Source organism: Ambystoma mexicanum, chromosome 11, assembly GCF_040938575.1.
Source record: "Ambystoma mexicanum isolate Mex_15411 chromosome 11, UKY_AmexF1_1, whole genome shotgun sequence".
Classification (NCBI taxonomy): Eukaryota; Metazoa; Chordata; class Amphibia; order Caudata; family Ambystomatidae; genus Ambystoma; species Ambystoma mexicanum.
In genome coordinates this window covers 1,075,360,264-1,075,366,282 of record NC_090934.1, presented here as the reverse complement: position 1 = coordinate 1,075,366,282, position 6,019 = coordinate 1,075,360,264, and positions in this window count along the sequence as shown.

Here is a 6,019-nt window from a genome sequence, read left to right as displayed (position 1 = left end):
GCAACCTTGGCCAGACTTGGTTGTCCCTGTGGCTTTCTGTAAACGTTCGGCCAACCCTTCCTCTCCCTGCATGGTGCCTCCAGATAAAGATGGAAAACAGCTTAATGTCTTTGAAAAGAGGAACATTTATATTGCTGCAACCACCATCAAGGCAGCTAACATATGAGCTACGGTTTAAGCTTGGCCTGATACTAGACTTCCTCCCAGATGACAAGTGGGATGAAGCGTTTACATTACTGCATGAGGGTGAGGTGGCATCTGACCATGCCATTTCTATCGCTGTGGACATTGTGGATACTGGATCATGCCAAATTTTTGAAAGTCACCATTATATGACCTTAAGTCCAGTCTATAGTGGTCGATATGCCTTTTGACAGCACCATCCTCTTTGGGAAGAAAAGATTGGTACTTTAGGGTGGACAATAGAACTGCAGGGCTGCCACGTGGGTATATAGGGTGCCTGCAGCGTGTGACGTGGTTTCCTGGGGACAGTGTCCTACTGTCCCTAATTAATTATATGCGTTGCGATTTTAAGGGTCTGCCACATTCGCGCTGGGCATTCAGTTGGTGTCATGAGAGATATTTCAAAAATGAAACTTATGAATTCTTGGTAGTGAAACATGTTCTGGTAATTTATTAAAATTTGCCAATAAATTACCAGAACATGTTTCACTACCAAGAATTCACAAGGCCTCAAAACCGCAACTCTTTGGGAAGAAGGTTGATGAGACCCTACAGGCAATCAAGGCCGATACCCAGACAGCACGTTCCATGGGCACCCTACAACAGCACCACCAGTTCTTTCGCTTACGTAAAGGGAGGTTCTCACAGACTTTGAGGGAAAACAGGTCCTCCTACCTTCCGAAAGGATCCCAGCCCTGCACCTCTCAAGAGGGATACAGAGGTAGAACTCAATGGTACAGGCAGCAAGACTTGTCCTTGGCCTTAAGCCCAGGGACCGCATCTCTCTTGCCCTAAAAACTCTTTACTGGCTCCTGGTTGTGGCACAGATTAAATTCAAATCCCTCTGGATCATCCACAAGGCTCTCTGGGGACCACGCTATCTTCAACTTTCTCTTACTAAATAATCTCCCTCTAGACCTCTCCGGTTCTCTAGCACCAACTCTCTGTGTGTAAAGCTGTTTGCTGAACAGAGGTGTGTAAAGCGGTTTGCTGAACAGAGGGTCAGAGGCCGATCACTTTCCTCAGTTGGCTCCCTCTTATGGAACAGCCTCCCCCTTCCTCTTGAGCAGGACTACCTCAAATTCCCGAAGCGTATCACGACTTTCCTCTTCACCACCTCCTACCCTTCGTCCCTCCTCTGTTAATCTCACAGTTGCTGTGATTGGTCACCAGGGCTGTTATGTATCGCTTCGGGGACCTGGCCTGCCATACCCAATCGCCCCAGCCTCTGCCTACCTCTCAGCACTTGCCTCGGCACCCATAGGCCTCACTCCTATAGGCTTGCACTTTCTACCCAATGAGGCACCAGGCTGCATAGCACTTAACATACTATGCACTTCATCTGCTGTTCACCCCTGAGCACAGACATGCCTTCACTTACCCTCACCCCCAGTTCCCCTCTTCTCCCTGCACTTGCACGTTCGGAATACTCACAAGGCATAGTAGGTTTGTCTTTTATCTTCCACTGTGATCATTGTTTTCAATCGCATGTTCACTCCCTGTTGCCTTGTGTGTGCTTTGAAACAGAATTTACTTACTGTATAACCGGCTGACAACTCCACAATAAATAAATAAACCAGTGATGCCGCTGAGCTCCCTCCATCACCTCTGACAAATGGGTCTTGTACATCATTCAACAGGGTCATTTCATGGGAAAACACCCCTCCATAACCCCACTTTTCCCCCTTGCCCCCCACGCCCCAAAGGCGGAAAAACATCAATCCTTTCTTCTACAGGAACTGCAGTCCCTTCTAAGGAAAGGCGCAGTAGAAGTCCTTCCATCACACCTCTGTGGCACGAGTATACTCAAGGAACATCATGGTAAGGAAAAAGTCAGGAAGATGGAGACCCATGCTAGACCTCAGGAGACTCAACACATTCCTCAAGTCTCAAAAATGCTGCATGGTAACGTTACAACACATCCTGAACCAACTGGAAGAAGGGGACTTCCTCTCCTCTCTAGACCTAGAGGATGCTTACTTTCACATCTCTATTCACTGGAAGGAAGACACTACCAATTCAAAGCACTGCACTTAGGGCTGAAGTCTGCACCAAGAGTGTTCGGTTGGGATCATCTCCGCCGTTCAGAACACACTAAAGATACCATCCAGTGTTTGATGTCTCTGGGGTTCTCAGTGTACTTTGCAAAGTCATGCTTAGCTCATGCTCAAAGCTCACTATTCTTGGACTCGTGACTAAGCACTCTCAACTTTGTTGCCGCGCCTTCACAAGAGAGGGTTAAGACAATACTCAACACGGTCCACCAACTGTCTAACCTCCAGGTCGCATCTATTCACTCGCTCAAGCCCCTCCTGGGAATTATGTCATACATCCCATTCATTCTGCACTGCAGACTCCAAATGAGACCACTTCAGGAGTTCCTGGATGCCCATTGGCAACAGGTATCGAGATCCTGGGACAAGATTTGCCTCACGCCATCCTTCCGCCAAGCTCTCCAAAGGTGGAGTTGTTGCCCCAACCTCACTCAGGTAGCCCCCTTTTGGCCTTCCAGTGCATCAGTTAACAATGACCGCAGATGCATCCCTCGAGGGGAGGGGAGCCATACAGGATATTTCCACTTCAGAGGCCTGTGGCTACTCGAGGAAAAGGGCCTTTATATCAATGAGCTGGAGTTAAGAGCAGTGTTGTGGGCCCTCAAGTCTTTCCAACCTCAGCTACAGAACAAGGTGGTTCACGTCTTCATGGACAACACCACCACCATCATGTTCTACATCAGCAGGCAGGGTGAGACCCGCTTTCCGGTTCTATCTGCAGAGGCACAAGCACTATGTAAATTGCCACTGGTGCAGGGCATGTTTCTGATTCCCTTCCACCTACCAGGGATCCACAATATGATAGCGGATTCTCTCAGCATGGAACTCAGGTCATGCCACTAGTGGAAACTTAACCAGAGCCAAATTCACTGTCTCTTCCTGCGAGTGGGGACGCCCTGGTGATCGATCTGTTCGCTATAGCGACCCACAGGAAATGCATCGTTTGTGAGCCGGTTTCACCAAGAGTGAGCTTAGGGGAGGCGTTCTCATTCCAATGATATAGACTGTTCTCGTACGCCCTCCTCCCCCAATTCATCTGCTACCTCGAGTTGTAAGTACACTCAAACGGAGCCGCTACATTATGATCCTTGTTGCCGAGAGGGTGCCCCAAACAGCGCTCGTGGAAGCAGGCAAGCGGCGGCAACCAAGCACTCCAGGTGAGCCTCCCCACCCCCCCCCCACCCGGCGGTGGCTTATGAGCCAGGGAACGCTGCGCCCCCAGGCAAAACGCAGCGCACATCAGCAGGGTGAAGGCCACCAGAGGCTCTAATCCACAACCACACAGCTTCCACGGTGAGGGGACAGCCTTCAAAGACACACCGGGGCCCGGCTAAACATTTACAACCACACCAGCCGTGAGGCCCCCATGAATACGCCCAGGACAAGCTGGACCCCTGTGCTGTCCGGTGAACCCCCATGAGAGCAAGGCATAAGAGGATTTGAACGTATACCCCCTGCGGCCCCGTAAACCAGGCGAAAGTCAACAAAACAGCAGGTGAATACCCCCACTTAAGGTGACTTCACAGGACTCGAGAACCTTCGCTGCGAATCCTAATAGTCCCCTGGGAGGGAAGCTGTCAAGGGGTGGAAAACTACAGCTAATCCAGACTCCTAACCCCGGCACATAGACACAGCTAAAATGGGAAAGTCAGATAAATCTCAGAGGAAGCTGACTTTTGAGACGGGTGCCATCGTCAAAACCCCCAAGACGAACGAGAGACAAGAGAACCCAGAAGGGCCCATGCCCCGAGACGACGACCCCGCACAAACCACTGACATCAGGGAAATCCTTCTTGATCTAAAAGCGGGGATTGGCAACATAAACAGCAAGCTTGACTCCCTATCCACTAAAGTAGACCAGCTACAGCATCGTTTAGACAAACCTGGAGATAGGCTGGACACTGCCAAACAAAGAATTTCCGATGTTGACGACAACGTGTCCTTCATGCTCACCAAAGTTTCAATACTTGAAACACAAATGAAGGCTGTCATGGCTAAAAACAAGGACCTCGAAGGGCGATCACACCGGAACAACATCAGGATCCTCAGGGTAAGAGAGCAGCAAGCCACAAGGAAAATTGAAGACTTTGTGGAAACCCTATGTAAAGAGATATTTGGAAGCCCCGCGCTGTCCAACATATTTGTGGTAGAGAGAGCCCACAGAGTCCCAACCACCCGGCCCATCCCCGGGACAGCCCCTCGCCCAATAATAGCAAAACTGCTCAATTTTAAAGACAGGGACACGATCCTCCGCCTTGCAAGGGAGAAAGGGAAGCTACAACATGATGGAGACGACATCCAATTTTTTCCCGACTTCTCCCCCTCAGTCCAAGCGTTACGCAGAACATTCACCGGAGTAAATCGCCGACTACAGGACAACAAATTGCTATACTCCATGTTCTACCCGGCCAAACTGCGAATTCAACACGACGGCAAATCACAATTCTTTAACACACCCGAAGAGGCAAATTCGTTCCTCGACGAGCTGGGATGCAAACAAAATATTGGCAACCCGAGACCACAAAGGGGAGGCCGGGCAGACAGAGACCTGCCATGAAATCCACTTATGCCCATCATCATGCCGCTCTACACCTTTCAAAATGATCCCCTGGATTCTACAACCATGTCAGACTCCAGGGTTCTCTAGAACTTGGAAGTTCCCTGGGGCCCCAAGCGCAGCTTTGGTATGTTTTGGGACTTTGGGTTGGGAAAGTTGACGGGCGAGTTGGGGGTTGCCCGTGTTTGGGAGGGAAATGGTTTAATGTTATGGAAGTGTGCTCATCAGGGGTCCACACTGCCACCGCCTGGGGCAGCCCAATGGATGCATCAAAAGCAGCTCTCACTTGGAAAACCAAGAACCCAGGCACAGTTCCGCTGGTATGTGCCACGACACGATAGAACGACACCTTGTCCCAAATCCGATCAACCAGTTAATTACCCACACCATTCAAGTTAGCCACTTGGAACATTAAAGGGGCAATGACATGACCAAAACAAGAAAGATGACGCAATACCTCCAGAGACACAAAGTGGACATTGCTCTGATCCAAGAAACCCACCTACTACCCGGAACAGAGAACCGTTGGCCCAAGACTGGGGCTGTCATAGATACTTTACATCATACTCCACATACGCCAGAGGAGTGGCAATCCTGATACATAAATCACTGAAATTCAAACTACTCGCAATCAAAAATGACAAAGAGGGAAGGTCACTTCTGGTTCGCAGGATCCTGGAAAACACGGAATTTGTCATCATAAACTCCTACGGACCGAACACGGATGGTCACAACAACTTCGTCTGGGTAATGACACACCTTGGAGAAGCAGGACCCGCAACAATCATATGGGCAGGTGACATGAACACCGCACTAGACCCGCAGAAGGATAGATCTCACCCGTCGCCCACAACCACCTCTAAAACAGCTCTCCAAGTTCTAGAGATCTGCAGAGCATACGACCTGGTAGATGTCTGGAGACGCCAACACGGCGGATCCCGAGACTATTCATTCCATTCTTGGGTCCACAAAACCAGCTCCCGCCTAGATTACATACTGGTCTCCATACATAGTCGGTGCAATGGACAAATATCCAAATATTGCCTAGATCACTATCGGACCACTCAGCGGTCACAGTCAAGTGTATCCCACCAGACCCATCAGAAGGGAGAAGACAATGGAGATTCAAGCCCGGATCCCTACATGATCAGGTATTTGCTGAACTCCGTACAGAGATCATAAAGTTCCTTGAAATCAACCAGGGCTCGGTGTCATCAGCTGGAAC